The sequence below is a fragment of the Zea mays genome, chromosome 4, assembly GCF_902167145.1.
Source record: "Zea mays cultivar B73 chromosome 4, Zm-B73-REFERENCE-NAM-5.0, whole genome shotgun sequence".
In the NCBI taxonomy this organism is placed as follows: Eukaryota; Viridiplantae; Streptophyta; class Magnoliopsida; order Poales; family Poaceae; genus Zea; species Zea mays.
The window spans coordinates 177,840,129-177,858,741 of NC_050099.1; positions in this window are offsets into that span (position 1 = coordinate 177,840,129).

Sequence of the window (18,613 nt, forward strand, 5' to 3'; positions counted from 1 at the left end):
CCACAAAAAATGAACGTTTTTTTATAATTTGTTAAGGGTTAAAAAACTAATTTTGTAGATCAGGAAGGAAAAATTGGACGGCCGTAATAGTTATTTTTAGAAATTGACTACCGGCTAGCGGCTACCGCAATAGCTGAGCGAGATAAATTGGTATTTTGTCTATCGTGTTTTCAGTTTCCCAATGCGAGGCCCGATTCAGCCCAGGTGAGGATGACCCACCCGGTATTGTCCATACCTTGGCCCGTTTATAGAACAGAAAAGGCGGCCCGGTTGGGAATGTGGGTGGTGACGTGACGTCTGGGTTTTTTGAAGAAGCTGTTGGTGAATTGGCGTGTGGGCTGACGCGACGCGGACGCTTCAACTGCAACGGTCGGGTCAGCATCTGCACTGCTGCATGCAGAGTCCAGAATGACCTGTTCCTCCTACCACCCGACTCCGAAAGCGATTTTCGTAGGAGCGTAGTATAGTACGTACTACGCAAGCTCTGACATCTGGGTATCCTCTCCCACGCGCCGATTTTTTTAACGCCCCGTTTGGATCACTGGAATTGAATTCCATTCTAATAATAGTAATTTAGGCATATATCAATTAAGCTAATTCACTTTTATACAAAATATATTTGCATGCTATTATTAGCAAGATGTCCTAGATATTTATGTGCTACATTTTTATTATAGAGGAGTAGAACGAAGAGTGTCATGTAAGTTACAGATTAGAAACAAATTCTAATCATCCATAAAATCATTTCCTATCCTCCACCCTATGAATTTGAGATAACCTTATATCTGAACTTTGGAAAGTGGTGGAATGTCAAATTCCAAACTAAATAAGTTACTTTATTGAGTGAATTCCAATTCCTTTAAAATGAAGGGATCCAAACGCCCCGTAAGGATATTTAGACTTATACATATTTTATTTTGTTTAATTTTAACCTTAGACTCGTGCATGTAAAGAGAGTTAATAATCGTGTTGCTCATATTTAGACTTAGGGGGTGTTTGGTTACACCCCGCTAAAATTTAGCCCATGTCCCATCGAATGTTTGAACCTCCGTTCCGGGTATTAAATGTAGTCGGATTATAAAACTAATTTGTCAGCCGAAGATTAAAAGACGGGACGAATCTAGTCCAGTTGGTTGGGTCTATATTTCATACTCCTATTTAAAAGTCAAACGCTTGATGTGACCCGGGCTAAACTTTAGCAGGAGCAACCAAACACCCCCTTATGCATATCTAAATCTAAAATATTAGAACCTGACGCGGTTTGGAAGCCTCCCCGTGTTCCGTGGTGGCATTTTTGCATAAAAGCCCTCTGTCTTTTCGTGATTTAACTCATGGTCCTTACTCAAACACCTGTCCGCGTGTGACACATACACTGGACCCGAATTTTTCTTCAATCAAGCTTTTAGCGTCTCCTCTCTTGCCTGCTGCCCACCTCCCTCTCATCCTCTCGACCTCGTCGCCTCCCTCCCAGGCTCCCACTGTGCCCTGCCTTTTCCTCACGGTCGCGTCTCGCCGCCACGCCCGCGTCTCGCCGCTGATTGCGGCCCCCCATGGAGCCGCCGCCCTCTCGATCTGCGCGCCACTCCATCGTCTTCCTGTTCGCGCCTCGTCTTCATCCTTGTGTCGCCACCCCGTCCCGGGGTCGTCCTCCTCATGCAGTCGCAGTTGGTGCCTCTCCCCCACCCTGTTGTCTCCCTCCTCGGCCCGACGCTGCTACTGACGCCCCTCGTGGGTCAGCGCTGCCGTGAGGCATATGCACGGCGATGGCGTCCTAGTCGCTGCAGTCGGCATAGTCCATGGCGTCTGCCTTCTTCTTGTTGCATGTGTGAGTGAGTGGAGACCGGAGAGTCACACTGGTCACGCCTGCGCTCCGAGGCAGCGGAGCACGGACGAGAGACGCCGCCAGCTCAGCCGTTGATTGATGTCGCACAAGCCTCGCGACCTGCATTCGATACAAACAAGGCCGACGCATCGGTAGTCCTCCTCCTTCCTTAAACCCACCCCGGCATCGGGCACGCCGCACGCCACGCCTCACCGAGTCACCGTCCCAGCCAGCTACCCTTCCCCCTACCAATTCCAAATCTCTCACCCGGCTTCAGGATGGCGGCGCAGGTGGTGGCAGCGGCGGGCACCCCGGTGGCCAGGCCACTGGGCGACGGATCTGGGGCCGACACGCTCTGGCCCGCGGCGAGGATGCCAAGGGAGAGAAGGACCGGTGCACTATAACAGGTAGATAGAAATATAGAGTGCTATCTTTTCAAATAAGAGGCAATTGTATTCATCATGTAAACTGTTAGTTGAGCTTTTGGTTTATGTTTTAACTGAACCAATTCTATTTTTAGGAATGGACTGAAGATCTACTGCCCATCGGGGTTGCCTCCCTTTTCTGGAGACCAAACAAGGCCGACGCATCGGCAGTCCTCCTCCTTCCTTAAACCCACCCCGGCATCGGGCACGCCGCACGCCACGCCTCACCGAGTCACCGTCCCAGCCAGCTACCCTTCCCCCTACCAATTCCAAATCTCTCACCCGGCTTCAGGATGGCGGCGTAGGTGGTGGCAGCGGCGGGCACCCCGGTGGCCAGGCCATTGGGCGACGGATCTGGGGCCGACGCGCTCTGGCCCGCGGCGAGGATGCCAAGGGAGAGAAGGACCGGTGCACTATAACAGGTAGATAGAAATATAGAGTGCTATCTTTTCAAATAAGAGGCAATTGTATTCATCATGTAAACTGTTAGTTGAGCTTTTGGTTTATGTTTTAACTCAACCAATTCTATTTTTAGGAATGGACTAAAGATCTACTGCCCATCGGGGTTGCCTCCCTTTTCTGGAGACCAGGATGAACCGATAGAGACATTCAGTAATTTCAGAAATTGAAGTGCAGAGTGGCAACGACTAAAGGTGATGCAAGCAAAGCAAGCAACAAGTCCAGGCAACATGAAGATAAGACACCCCCCCACGTAGATGTGTTGTGAGAGAGCGTCAGGTGGAGGTAATTGGATGTGCATGTGCCCTTGTTGCAAGATTCATTGTATTCATAGGTATACACTATTTTTTGGAACTATACTGATACTTTTTTGTTGTGCCTATGGGAAATGGTAAGAAGAAGCTATAGTTCATGAATTATATTTTCATAGACCATTAGGAAAATGCTACATTTTTTATTTTGTGTTTTCAGTAGGAAGGTGAATGAAAAATGGGGTTTGATTCTGTTAGATATCATATGAGAATAACATGGTCTAGCAAATCCTAAAACCAGATTACAAAGGAGGCCACATTTGGCATCCCAGTTTGACACCCTGGTTCTCCACCAGTGGCGGACCCAGAAATTGAAGATAGCCTAGGCGAGATTATCTAATGCTAACAATTATAGCTGATTTTATATAAGAAGGCATGTGCATTTGATTTTGATGTGCACTTTTATCCAGTGAGGCAGCCCAGGCTGTGGCCTGTGGTGCCTGGCTAGGGCGTCTGCCACTGTTCTCCACACTACTACATCTATGATGACATGTGGTAGCTAGCAGGAGATAGCTAAGACCAATTAACACAAGATTCAGCAGACAATATTTATAGAAAACCTCGGTAGAAGCAAAAGCTACAACACTGCTTGAACCCACAAATATACAACCTACAGGTGTCACTACAAACTATGCTTCTATTAGTTTAGATAAAGCCAATAAAATAGAGTATTTTACATTAACTCTAGCTGCAAGAATGCGGCTAGGGCTAGGTCAGTGGCACTCTCATCCAATTTAGCCTGATTTGTTTTGTAGATTTTGTTAATGGTACTCTATACTTCCATTAGTTCAGTGCCTAAAATGGGTGGGCATTATGTAGAGATGCGCCAATACATAAAATAAAATTTTAAGCTCAAACATCCCCTTTGATTGATGTGCTAATGCTGATTCAATAGCGTTATTGTGCCAGATGGATACATGAGGATTAGGATGCTAATCCAAAGCAAGTGCACCCCATGATTCAGCTCCTAGGTCCAGATTTGTGTATTACATGTCGACAGATCTTGACATCCAGGTTTCAACTCCTCCCGCTGCTTGCCGATGTAATAACTGATATAGCTTTTAGGCCCAACAACATCTACCACTGCTTATCATGCCATTAAATTGTTTGATAAAATGCTAATATAATATAGTAATGTGTCATATATCAGTTTAGTTTGAGTTGTATCAATAACTTGAGATTTGAGAACATATATTTTGTTTATAATAAGTGATGCATTTTTGTTGTTGTTCTTCCCTTCTGCAAAAATTTAGATCTCCTACCTTTGTGATTCTAAACAGAAGATTTAAGTCCAATTTGCCATAGTGGATCTGTTTTCACTGTTGCTATTGCATTTGTTTTTTTTCTAGCAAAAAAACTTAACAAATGCTTATAGGAATAATGAGTTATCTTGGAAGGTGATTACTTAGATAGGTGCATGTTTGTTTCAGAGCTTATTTCATCCATTAAACTGTGTGTCCAACTATGTAGAGAGAATACCGTTGAAAGGAACTTGAAACTCTGCAAGCGAAAGGATCTCTAGAAACGACTAACTGAATTCTCCTAGGTAACAACAAGCTTCCAAGTTCCTCATTAGTTCCGTATTTTTTACCCATTCTGCCTCACGCAAATATTTATATATTTGATTGCTAATATTTTTAGAAAAAAATATATATAGATTTATGTTTTTAGATCCCAAAATACTTTAATAATATATAGTTTATATGTTGTGGAACTAAGGATTATTAAAATGGTTGGTCAAAGATAGTAATGTTTGACTTAGGATAAAGCTAATGTGATATGTAAAAAAGAATAGAGGGGACAATATTAGAGTTTTTTTGTTATAGTTCAAAGGCTATACTTGGTATTGCACTCTGTACCTAGCAAAATGTACATATGTTCTCTTTTTGTGGAGTTGTGTTTGCTACATTATAAAACATCATTTGAAAAAAAGAAAGGAATAGCATCGTTGAAAGTCAGCTAAGTTGAGTTGTAGCTCAGCCAAACTCACAAAAGGTTTGAGCTTTACACATGGTATCTGAAATGTTTACTGGACAGTAGCAAATAGGACTCATAAACTTGCATACGGGTGAGAAGATACTGATCGTATTCACCTTTTTAGAACTTTGCTCGACTATATACACATAGGATTCCATTTTCTTGTCTATGGGGCTGAACCAGCTAAAACGGGGTCCCCTTGCTCAGGTTCTGTGCCTCCATGTGCTCAAGTCAACTCTGATGGTACATGCGCATAAACAGCTTCTATACAGAAGGTACCTACTGTATTACAATAGATGTGGTCATGTCCTTGGAGTATGGGGGCACATGAATGTAATTGGATTTGGAGTCCCATGAATAGAGTGACGTTTCTGGGACAATTAATTAGTTCCACATTGGGTTGCCTTTTGTGATAGCCTCATAGGTGCCCTTGAACATGTCAAGCATCACACTAGATTGGACGACCTGCTGGGTATTAACAATTATAGCTACAAGATAGTCGAGACATGAACACCTGCAATATGAGTGAATGGTAAAATGGCAACTAAAAGACAACAAAGTTTCAGTTTCCTGTTTTCCCCTTTTTCTGTTTTAGCATTGCAGTATCTTTGCAAGAACTTTTCATGTCCTCTCATATTTGCCTGTACCATAACCATACATGCTCTGATGCATAGCTTGATGAAAATCATTCAAGGGTATCTCTCATGCATTATCCATCACTTAAAGGTACATTTAGCTTTGGATTTGTGCCTATTGTTTATTCCTACCCAAGTCTATATGACAAATGGTTAATTAAATTTCTCTAGAACACCGAGTGTTTCTCTATATGTGCAGTTGAATCCCTATATTTCTATGAGCTATGAACCCTTGAAACTGTTGTCTTTCAATGACCATGAGAGCAAGTGGCCACTAGCATCCCCACTCAGAAGCTGCTTCCAGTCCGGTGGTATACAAAGGGCAGTGAGAGGGTGTTTATGTTTATGTGACTTGAGAACCTTCTGTAGAAGTAGCCTATATTCTGGTGCTTGGTCGTTCAGGCTAAGCCCACCAGAAGATACCTCATGCCATTTGCTCTTGCTACTTACTGCTTCATTAGACGAGCAGTGCAACGTCTTCTATACCTTAATTGTGTCGCTTTAGCATTTTACCACATTGTCTAAATTCCTCGTGCGCTAAATGAGATTGTTTTCTCAGTAGCGTATTTTCTTATCTGAATAATATATAGCCATTAGCTTCATTCTAAATTCATTTCCAGTCAGAGGGATGGTTTGTTTCACATACTTTATTTAGTTTTGTCGTGCAAGTTTGATTTCCTCTTCTTTTGTCATAATACAACATACTATATTGTAGAAATGTTCCTCTCATGTTATGTTATATCCCCTTTTAGCTAGGCTTAGAATACTATGTTGTCAGTGTGTAACAAATGATTTATAGAAGGATCATCTTTGTATTTCATTAAGTTTAGCAAGCTAAAGTTGTCATGCTTTTCAGTCTTAGACAAGCTTAGTTACCTTGTTAAGTTCTTGTTTTATATGTCTATTTAACCACTCAGCATAATAATATGAACATCAAGCTGACTAGGTAAGCCATATTTTGTTATCTTTTAACCTTTTATTTTATATGTTAACAAACAGAATTTGCACCTTGAATTTGGTTGTGGTAACACTGACGATTTCTTACATTATCTCGGAATTGGTGAAATATTTGAGCTTGTTGATGAAGAGATGAAGATTAATCTGTCTTGAAGATTTTGATTCATGTTGTTGGGCTATTCATTAGGTAAGAAGAAATGGAAAAAGAAATAGCAATCAACTCACTATTCACTAGGTTTCTGGATCCAGTGTCTTTCTTTGTCTTACTAGAAGTCTTCAGAGCTTACCTATGCTCTTAGAATATAGTACTGCTCTCGAAATAATAAGATCTAAGTCAGTACAAAACCTTGCTATTTACTCGATCTTGGGTCACCCTGGAAGCATATTGGGAGAAGATCGTTGGACGAACATATGTTTTTAAAATGACATTAGATGAGTTCCAAGTTATAAGATTCATTCGTCTAGCTTCAAGTTTGTTCTAGACTATTGTAGTATTGCAGTAGTGCGATATTTATTGCATTTCATGCGCAACAGATCTTGGTGACATGTTTGTGGAAAACACACTACGATGATGCAATATTACTGTCATCTATCATGATTCTATTGTTTTCGATATATGTGAATGGTTGTAGAGCGCCCGATAGGGCGCTATTTTTTCTAGTTGTATTAAAACACAAGGATTTATGGTTCAAGTGTTTGCTTTGCACTGTTTTTTGACAGCACATTACATTTGAATTATCGTATACGTATTCGCTAAAACTGCTAATATGGATATCCGTATTCGATTCCAATATAGATATCAAATGGATGTATTCGAATTCGATTTATAATACTTTTCTTTATCTGATTCCATATCCGTATTTGAAAAAATCATGAAACACTCAATACTATTTGTATTTGTGAAGAAATATGTTTCATGAAACCATTCAAAACTTAACTTTATCACTAATTACCAATTAGAAATTATTTTAGGTTTAATAATATATTAAAAAGTCATATACCATTTAAATATTAAAAATATTTATATGATAAATAAATATATGAACCTTATATTTCTAGTGATATTTAATAACGGGGCGTTTAGATCCCTTTATTTTAGAGGAATTGAAATTCACTCAATAAAGTAACTTATTTAGTTTGGAATTTGACATTCCACCACTTTCCAAAGTTCAGATATAAGCCTATATCAAATTCATGGGGCGGAGTATGAGAAATTATTTATATATTAATAGAATTTGTTTTTTCTTTGTAACTTACATGTCACTCTTCGCCTCACTCTTCTATAGTAAAAATGTAGCACATAAATATATCCGATATCTTGCTAATAATAGCATACAAATATATTTTGCATAAAACCAAATTATATTAATTGATTTATGTCTATATTACTATTATTATAATGGAATTCAATTCCAATGATCCAAACAGGACGTAATAAAATTTAATAGGTTTCATAAACATTCAATTATAACTCTCTATTTTATCTATATAGTGAAGATATCTCAACGAAGTTTCATAAACATTCAACTATAACTCTCCACTTTACAATATATAGATAAATTTCTGTATGTTTTCATTTAAGTTTGGTACACACATTTATATAGGACATTCATTCATTTTAGAATGGAAATTTTTGTTTTCTTGGTACATTTACTATTTTATATCAATTCTAATTTACTTGTATTTGTACAAATGTCATTTATTAAATATTACGTGTTGTTGTTTACCTTTTGTTACATGCTTTGATAGTTTAAAAATATTATTTATGTAGTTTCGTTGACTTGGATATGGAGGATCACGATAAATCTATTTTAATTTAAGTTTGTTTTAACTATCTATTGACTAACTATAAACTTGTACTTAAATAAAAAACCACACATACATATGTTAAATTTTAGGGTACTGAAAGGGAATTAGGCTTACACTTTTTTCCTAATTGATTTTGGTGGTTGAATTGCCCAACACAAATAATTGGACTAACTAGTTTGCTCTAGTCTATAAGTTCTATAGGTGCCAAAGGTTCACAATAAGCCAATAAAAAGGCCAAGAAAGGGTTCAAACAAAGAGAGCAAAAAGTCATCCCAAAGGCACCCTGGTCTGGCGCACCGGACTGTCCGGTGTGCCACCGGACAGTGTCTGGTGCACCAGGGAACTCGAAGCTGAACACGCTACCTTCGGGAAAATGGGAGGGCGCTCCGCTATAATTCACCGGACTGTCCAATGAAGCACCGGACAGTGTCCGGTGTCACACCGGACTGTCCGGTGTGCCAGCGGAGCAACGACTACTTCGCGCCAACGGTCGACTGCAACCGCATTCAATGCGCTACAGTGCGCGCCAGAGTCAGAGCACGCGCAGTTGGCGCACCGGACAGTCTACAGGACCTGTCCGGTGCACCACCGGACAGCCCAGAGGCCCCACCAGTCAGAGCTCCAACGGTCAAAACCCAACGGCCGGCTGACGTGGCTGGCGCACCGGTCCGGTGCGCCAAGCGACAGCAGCCTTCCAACGGCCACATTTTGGTGGTTGGGGCTATAAATACCCCAACCACCCCACATTCAATTGCATCCAAGTTTTCCATCTTCAACACATTACAAGAGCTATAACATTCAATTCTAGACACAACCAAAGAGATCAAATCCTCTCCCAAGTCCGGAATCACTCCAAATCAAATAGTGATTAGAGAGAGCGACATTTGTGTTCATTTGAGCCCTTGCGCTTAGATTGCTTCTTTTCTTTCTCATTCTTCTTGTGATCAAACTCAATTGTAACCGAGGCAAGAGACACCAATTGTGTGGTGGTCCTTGCGGGAACTTTGTGTTCCGTTTGATAGAGAAGAGAAGCTCACTCGGTCTAAGTGACCGTTTGAGAGAGGGAAAGGGTTGAAAGAGACCCGGTCTTTGTGACCACCTCAACGGGGAGTAGGTTTGCAAGAACCAAACCTCGGTAAAACAAATCCTTGTGTCTCACGCTTTATTTGCTTACGATTTGTTTTTCGCCCTCTCTCTTGGACTCGTTTATATTTCTAACGCTAACCCGGCTTGTAGTTGTGCTTAAATTTATAAATTTCAGATTCGCCCTATTCACCCCCCTCTAGGCGACTTTCAATTGGTATCAGAACCTGGTGCTTCATTAGAGCTTAACCACTCGAAGTGAAGTCGGGAGCATCCGCCAAGAGGGAGTTCGGGACCGGCGAGAAGCCCGCCACAAGCCATGGGAAAGCTACATCTGGGGAGTCCGCCAACAAGGTGAAGGGATCGCCTTCACACAACAAGTCGCGTCGGAGCGGTGACAAGAAGAAGAAGATGAGGAAGGTGGTCTACTACGAGACCGACTCTTCGTCGACATCCACCTCCGGCTCCGACACGCCGTCCGTAACTTCTAAGCGCCATGAGCACAAGAAGTTTAGTAAGATTCCCCTACGCTACCCTCGCATTTCCAAACGTACTCCATTACTTTCCGCCCCATTAGGCAAACCACCCATGTTTGATGGTGAAGATTATAATATGTGGAGTGATAAAATGAGGCATCATCTAACCTCACTCCACACTAGCATTTGGGATGTTGTTGAGATTGGAGTACAGGTACCATCACCGAGGGATGAAGACTATGATTCGGACGAGGTCGCCCAAATCCGACACTTCAACTCTCAAGCCACCACTATACTCCTCGCCTCTCTAAGTCGAGAGGAGTATAACAAGGTGCAAGGGTTAAAAAGCGCCAAGGAGATTTGGGACGTGCTCAAGACCGCGCACGAAGGAGATGAGGTGACCAACATCACCGAGCGGGAGATGATCGAGGGGGGGCTCGGTCGCTTTCGGCTTCACTAAGGGGAGGAGCCACAAGACATGTACAACCGCTTGAAGACCTTGGTGAACCAAGTGCGCAACCTCGGGAGCACAAAATGGGATGACCATGAAATGGTCAAGGTTATTCTTAGATCACTTGTTTTTCTTAACCCTACGCAAGTTCAATTAATTCGTGGTAATCCTAGATACACACTAATGTCTCCCGAGGAAGTAATAGGAAACTTTGTGAGCTTTGAGTTGATGATCAAAGGCTCAAAGAAAATCATTGAGCTAGATGGCCCCTCCACGCCCGAAGCACAACCGGTCGCATTAAAGGCAACAGAAGAGAAAAAGGAAGAGTCTACATCAAGTAGACAACCCATCGACGCCTCTAAGCTCGATAATGAGGAGATGGCGCTCATCATCAAAAGCTTCCGCCAAATCCTCAAACAAAGGAGGGGGAAGGACTACAAATCCCGCTCCAAGAAAGTGTGCTACAAGTGTGGTAAGCCCAGTCATTTTATTGCTAAATGTAACGCCCTGAATTTGGGGGTAGAATTTTTTCTTCTTTTCTCTCACCAAATTCGGGTGTTACTCTCTTTTCTCTTCCTGTTTTGCTCTTTCTTCCCAAGTTCAAAACCAGTATAGTGACAGGTGTCCGTGTCATGTATGAACAAAACCTAAGTGTCATGGGTGTTGCATCATGCCGACGCACATTTCTTTGTCTGATGTTGCGTGTTCGTTTCGTTCTGTTTCGGTTTTTCGGTTCGCGATTGGAGCCCGTTTGAGGGTCGTGCGTGTCGTGGGTTTTGATCCACAAAGTGGCCCGGCCCAACCCAACCCAGCCCAGCCCAACCCAGCCCAGCTCGGCCCGGCCCGGTCCGGCCCGGCCCGCGTGCCCCTGGCGCCCCTGCCCACCTCCCCATGCGCCCCCTCCTCCTCTCCCTCTCTCATTTGGATTTCCCGCGCAGCAACCTCTCTCCCTCTTCCATCTATCTCTCCTCGTGGTGCCCTAGGTTTTGGAGACGGTGATCGCCGGAGTTGGATCCCGAGGTGAGCTCCCCTCTCCTCCCTTCTCCTCTCTCTCTCCCTCTCCCTCCTCTTCTCCCCCTGCGTGCGCCCTCTCTTCTTCCCCTGCGCGTGCGCCCTCGCCCTCCCCTGCTCGCGTGGCGGCGCCCCATCCCCTCCCCTGCCGGCGCGGCGCGCGGCCCCCGCCCTCCCCTGCCCGCGGCGACGCGACCCCGCCCCCTCCCCTGCCCGCGGCGGCGCGGCCCCCGACTTGGCCTCTCGGCGCGGCCCGGCGCAGCCCCCGGCGCGGCGGCTCGGCCCCCCGGCGTGGCCCCCTGCCCCGGCGCGGCGTCCCCGGCCCCTGCGCGCGGCGTCCCGGCCCTCGGTGTGGCTCACGCGGCCTCGGCGCGGCCTCGCGTTTCCCCCGTTTACCCCTAACGCGTTCCCGCGTGCGCAACCCCACGCACGCGGCGATTATTCCTGTTTTTTAGTTAAATTCAAACTCCGTTAGTTAGCGTGCTATGTCGCGTGCTTCGTCACGCGACGAATTTATCTAATTTCAGATTCTATCGATGTGTTGCGTCGTGCGCTTCGCCGCGCGACGATCCTTTTTAATTTCAGGTTGTTTAATGTGTGACGTCGCGCGTCGAGCCACGCGACGTTCCACTTTAAACTCAGTTCTGTTGACGTATGCCGTCGTGCGTTTCGCCGCGCGACATTCAACGTCTCTTTATAATTAATGCAAGTGTCTCGTCGCGCGCTCTGTCGCACGACGAGTCGTTGATTTCTTAATTCGATTTAGAGTACTATGTCGCGCGTCTCGCCGCGCGACAATCCTTTTAATTTATCTTCATCTGCTTATAATGATTAGACATGAAACATGACTTTACATTATGCTAAACGTAGTGTCTACATTAATGCCCTTCAATTGAGCGAGTGGTTTAATTTATAATAATGTAACGTGATCGTTTCTCGACTGTATTTTCCTCTTTCTCTCTTAACCGTAATTGCGAGCCCGCGTGGAACGTTTGTTTATTTATTGCATCCTATTGTATGGTGTACTGTTCTTTTGTATTAAATGTGTGGATGTATGTATGTTTGAGCTTGCATAGAGAACGATCCGGTTGAGGAGCCCGAAGAACTCGCAGGAGAAGCCCCTGAGCAGCAGTCGGTTGGTGGAGGCAAGTGTCCATGACCTATCTCTGTCCTATACATTCTTTAATTCACCTCCCGCATTTCACATTTATACCTAAGGATTGACTAGCTTTTGTTATCCATGTCCTTGTTACCTATCTGGGTTGGATTATTATTGCTTAATCTTATGCTATTGCTCAACTCTAATCAATGAACATGATGAGAATTGTCAATGATACGTTGTTTTCCCCTCTTTTATTATGATGTCATACTTGTGGTCTTCAAGGGGGCTCGAGCGGTTTCTTGAGTGCCTCTCCGTAAGGACATGTTTGTTGGATGACCGCCCGGGAAAACAGTGCAACCATGAGGGTGGAATGGGGTGCCCTTAGCTGAATAATTGGAGGATCCGGGGTGTAGTTCGCTTAGCCGTCGTGCCGTCAATGGGGCTCGGTGTATGCGGCTCGCTCTGCCAAGCTTGGGTTCGCCCCTTGGGGAGGAGTGCGGTGCATTTAGGAAACCTAACGGGCGACTACAGCCCCGGGGAATCTTTGTAAAGGCTACGTAGTGATGCCCTGTTGGACCACCTAGGTAGTGGTCAATGGGGAGTAGCTCTCTCCGGGCAGAAAGGGAATCACGACTTGTGGGTAAAGTGCACAACCTCTGTAGAGTGTTTGAAAACTGATATATCAGCCGTGCTCGCGGTTATGAGCGGCCAAGGGAGCTCTAGTGATTAGTGGCACTTGATCAGAGATGTTCGGTTTGCAGGTGGCAATGAGACTGGTGGTTCTTGGTTTTGACTCTGGTAATGGTAAGTGGTACTCTTTCCGTTTGGAAATAAGTACGTTTGGGTTAAAAACGTGGGTTAATTCTAAAACTTGGCTTTCTCTACTAGTAATAATAATCTGACCAACTAAAAGCAACTGCTTGACTTATCCCCACATAAAGCTAGTCCACCACAGCCAAATGGGATACTTGCTGAGTATGTTGATGTGTACTCACCCTTGCTCTACACACCAAACCCTCCCCCATCCCCAGGTTGTCAGCATTGCAACCACTGCTCAGGAGAAGATGAACCCGTGGAAGGAGACCATCAGGAGTTTCAAGATTATGATGAGTTCTAGGCGTGGGTTAGCGGCAACCCCCAGTCGGCTGCCTGTGAAGGCCGCGTTTATCTACGTTTCTTTTCCGCACTTTGATTTATTTGTAAAGACTATATGGATGTCTCAGACATATGATGTAATCGACTATTTCCCTTTTTAATACTATTTGAGCACTGTGTGATGATGTCCATGTTATGTAACTACTGTGTACGTGAATTGCTGATCCTGGCACGTACATGGTTCGCATTCGGTTTGCCTTCTAAAACTGGGTGTGACATAGGTGGTATCAAAGCCGTGCTGACTGTAGGACCGCTAACCTAGAGTAGAATGGTCGTTCTAAGGATTATAGACCTCTGTCCCTGCCTTGACTTTGGTATCCCATCAAAAGTTGGTCATATCGACCAAACCTATGTTCTACTATATATTATACCTTGCTGAAAATTGTGTTTTATTCTAATCCTTCATTTATTCATGGTTTACTTGCTGGTCATACTAGTTTTGTTCTCACTCTTTTGCTTGCGTTGTCTTTTGTGGATGGCTCGCCTTAGACACACTGCACGAAAGTCTATCATCCCCTTCTTACCCTCTCGTCTCGCGGAGCGTCCGCTTCATTGTCCCGTGGCCGGTCAGTCCAGTCACTTGGAGCGGCTGTACCACTGCCTGCATGAGGAGCAGGAGCGTCGACGACAGGAGCAGCAGGGCTCTTCTTTCTCGCTCCAGCAGGAGATAGAGTCTGTGAGGAGCTGCTCCCCCGTGCTTCCTCTGGAGGCGCCCCCTGCACCACCACTGGGTGCCCCAGCCCCTGGAGTAGCTGCTGGAGGAGTGTTGGAACTTGCTCTCCGGTGCAGGTTGATCCAACGGGGGAGTGTAGCAATGTAAACAGGGTTTTTGCTTGAGACGGCAATAGCTCAGTTAATCTAGCCTCTCAAGGGCACTGTGCGGAGGTATTTATAGGTATTTGAGTGCCCAGCGTCCAGTGTTAAGGATGCATGTGCCCTCAGACACCTAGGTTATCCCCAGAATATTCCCTTAAAGCGGGGTTACAGACCGTAATTACAGGGAGACCTTTACAAATTAGGCCCGTAATGCGCAGCGGCCACGCAGGGCCTATTACAATGGGCCGGATCACACGTGGGCCTCCATGTTGGCCTCGTCACAGGTCTTCGCCCAGTGACGTGTGGGTCGAAGGGTGAGTCTGCCGTTGTCTTGTCTCCGTTGGTGCAGCGAGGACGACGAAGGCATCGAGCGAAGGGTGGCGTCTTCGCCTTCGCCCCAACAAGGAGACCCAAACGACGGAGGTGGCGACGACAGCTCGAGCCATGACACCAACTTTTTTGCTGACCAGGAGCCGGAAGGATGGGTTGCTCGACCCATCACTCGCGACGCTGCTCGCGGGTGTCACTTCCACGATGCGCTCGACACCCTGCTACATCGGGCACTTGACCGGCGTACTTGGTCTATCGAGTATCGCTGTGTGGCCTACCAGCATAGTCGCGGGGTCTACCCGGACCACTGGGAGGCGACCTGCTTGGTGCGCCGTCCGGAGAACAGTCTCCAGGGTGCTGAGGTCTGCTCGGAGCACTATTCCATCTCTAAGCGGGACTCAGCTGAGGTAGTCATGCAAGATGCCGCACGGCGTGCGCTTTCGCACTACTGCTCAGTGCTCGGCGGGGTAGCTGACGGTCTCAACCTGAAGTATTACCCCCGCCGTCCATCTGGCAGCACAGGAGGCGTGATTGTTTCACCTGTCGGTGAGGACAATCCTAGGTTGAGCAGCACAGTCAACCTAGCCGTCATGCTAAACACGGAGCTGGACCATGCGCTAGACGAGCTGAGTAGGGCTCGTGCTGAGATCGCCCAGCTGCGGGCTGAGCGCACGGAGCGTCGTCACCTGGACGATGGTTCCCCGCTCCCGTCGGGACTCAGCACCCGTACCGCTCACCTCGGCGTGGACACCAGCCTTATGGCAATCCCGACTGCAAGACCAAGATAGATTTAGAATCATAGATCGTCAGTGTTGAGTCTTGTAATAAATGCTTAATATAGAAGTTTTAGTCTTAGTCTTAGTCTCAGTCTTAGCGTTAGTCTCGCTCTTAGTTAGTCTTAGTTAGACAGGGTAGTTTGCTATATCCTGTGCTTTTATGCTTGTTATGATGAACAATGTTGGAGTTGGATCTTTGTAATGACTGTCACCAGAATGTGGGTATCCTCTGCATTTTGGTTTACCTGTTATGTTAATGAAGTTAGTTATCTAGTTGGGAAGCCTTTTATTCCACTTTCCTCTTTATCTGAGAAGCTGTGTTGGTCTGTGTTGGAGATCAGTGAAGATGCTCATCTGTTCAGGGTTGTTGAAGAATTCTATGCTCTTTTCTTATGCTGCAAGATTTGCAAGATCGGTTCTGATGTGTGGTTGCATTCTGCAGATGTCAGAGAACAGGCACCGAGGAGGAAGGCGTGCTCAGCAGGAGCAAGCCGCTCAGCAGGAAGAGGTACCCCAGCAACAGCAACTGCCGCCCCCACCCCCGATGTCCATCGAGCAGATGTTCCTGATGCAGACTCAGGCAGTCCAAGCCATCGGTCAGACTCTGGCCGCCATTCAGCAGCAGCAGCAACAGCCACCACCTCAACCTCAGATGCCTCATATGCCCAGAGACAAGCGTGCTGAATTCATGAGAGGTCATCCCCCAACGTTTGCTCATTCTTCTGACCCCATGGATGCTGAAGACTGGCTGCACACTGTGGAGCGGGAGTTGCATACCGCTCAGTGTGATGATAGGAAGAATGTTCTGTATGGTCCTCGTCTGTTGAGAGGAGCAGCTCAATCATGGTGGGAGTCTTATCTCGCCACCCATGCCAACCCCGACACCATCACCTGGGAAGAGTTTAGAGGTAGCTTTCATCAGTACCATGTTCCTGTAGGTCTGATGACAGTGAAGAAGGAGGAATTCCTGGCTCTCAAGCAAGGGTCATCGTATGTCAGTGACTACCATGACAGGTTTCTGCAACTGTCTCGCTATGCCCCTGAAGATGTCAACACCGACGCCAAGAGACAGTATCGTTTCCTGAGAGGTTTGGTTGACCCTCTTCAGTATCAGCTGATGAATCATACCTTCCCAACATTCCAACACCTGATTGACAGAGCAATCATGACAGAGAGGAAGCGTAAGGAGATGGAGGATCGCAAGCGCAAGATCAGTGGACCCCAGCCTGGAAGCAGCAATCGTCCTCGTTTCTCAGGCAATCAACCTCAGCAGTTCAGGCAGAACCAGCGTCCACCTCAGCAGCAGCAGCAGTTTCAAAGGCAGTATCCTCAGCATCAGCATCAGAATCGCTAGAACAATCAGTCAGGAGGAGGTCAGTTCCAAAGGCAGAATCAGCAGGCACCTCGTCTTCCTGCCCCAGCAAACCAGCAGAGCAGTCAGGCAGCACCAGCTCAGGTTGGAAACAGAGCATGTTTCCACTGTGGAGAGCAAGGCCATTGGGTGATGCAATGTCCGAAGAAGGCAGCCCAGCAGTAGTCAGGCCCCAATGCCCCAGCAAAGCAGAATGTGTCTCAGCCTGGAGCAGGCAACCGCTCTCAACCGCGCTATAATCATGGGAGACTGAACCACTTGGAGGCAGAAGCAGTTCAGGAGACCCCCGGCATGATAGTAGGTATGTTCCCAGTTGACTCCCATATTGCAGAAGTGTTATTTGATACTAGAGCAACTCATTCTTTCATTACTGCATCATGGGTAGAAGCACATAGTCTTCCAATAACTACCATGTCAACCCCCATTCAAATTGACTTAGCCGGTGGTAGAATTCGAGTCGATAGCATTTGTTTGAATGTAAGTGTGGAAATAAGGGGGATAGCGTTTCCTGCTAACCTCATAGTAATGGGTACTCAGGGAATAGATGCCATCCTAGGGATGAATTGGCTAGATAAGTATCAGGCAGTTATCAGTTGTGATAAGAGGACAATCAAGTTGGTGTCCCCACTAGGAGAGGAAGTGGTGACCGAATTAGTCCCGCCTGAGCCGAAGAAAGGAAGTTGTTATCAGATGGATGTTGATAGCAGTGAAGCAGACCCAATTGAGAGTATCAAGGTTGTGTCCGAGTTCCCAGACGTGTTTCCAAAGGACTTACCAGGTATGCCACCAGAGCGGAAGGTTGAGTTTGCTATAGAGCTTCTTCCTGGAACCGCCCCCATCTTTGAGAGAGCTTACAGAATATCCGGACCAGAGTTGGTTGAACTTAAGAAGCAGATTGATGAGCTGTAAGGGAAAGGTTACATCCGGCCAAGCACCTCGCCTTGGGCCGCCCCTGTCCTATTTGTGGAGAAGAAAGATGGCACCAGAAGGATGTGTATCGATTATCAAGCTCTGAATGAGGTCACCATCAAGAACAAGTACCCCTTGCCCAGAATAGAAGACTTGTTCAACCAGTTGAGGGGAGCCAGTGTGTTCTCCAAGATAGATCTGAGGTCAGGTTATCATCAGCTCAGGATTCGACCTTCGAACATTCCGAAGATGGCATTCATTACCAAGTATGGGTTGTATGAATTCACAGTGATGTCTTTCGGTCTAACAAATGCACCAGTCTTCTTTTTGAACTTGATGAACAATGTATTCATGGATTATCTTGAGAAGTTTGTGGTGGTATTTATTGATGACATTCTGATATACTCTCAAGGCGAAGAAGAACATGCAGATCATTTGAGGATGGTATTACAGAGATTGCGAGAGCACCAGTTGTATGCAAAGTTGAGCAAGTGCGAGTTCTGGATCAGTGAAGTCCTGTTCTTGGGTCACATAATCAACAAAGAAGGATTGGCCGTGGATCCGAAGAAAGTGGCAGACATTCTGAACTGGAAAGCGCCAACGGATGCTCGAGGAATCAAGAGTTTCATTGGAATGGCCGGATATTATCGGCGATTCATTGAAGGGTTTTCGAAGATTGCGAAACCAATGACAGCGTTGCTAGGCAACAAGGTTGAGTTCAAGTGGACCCAGAAATG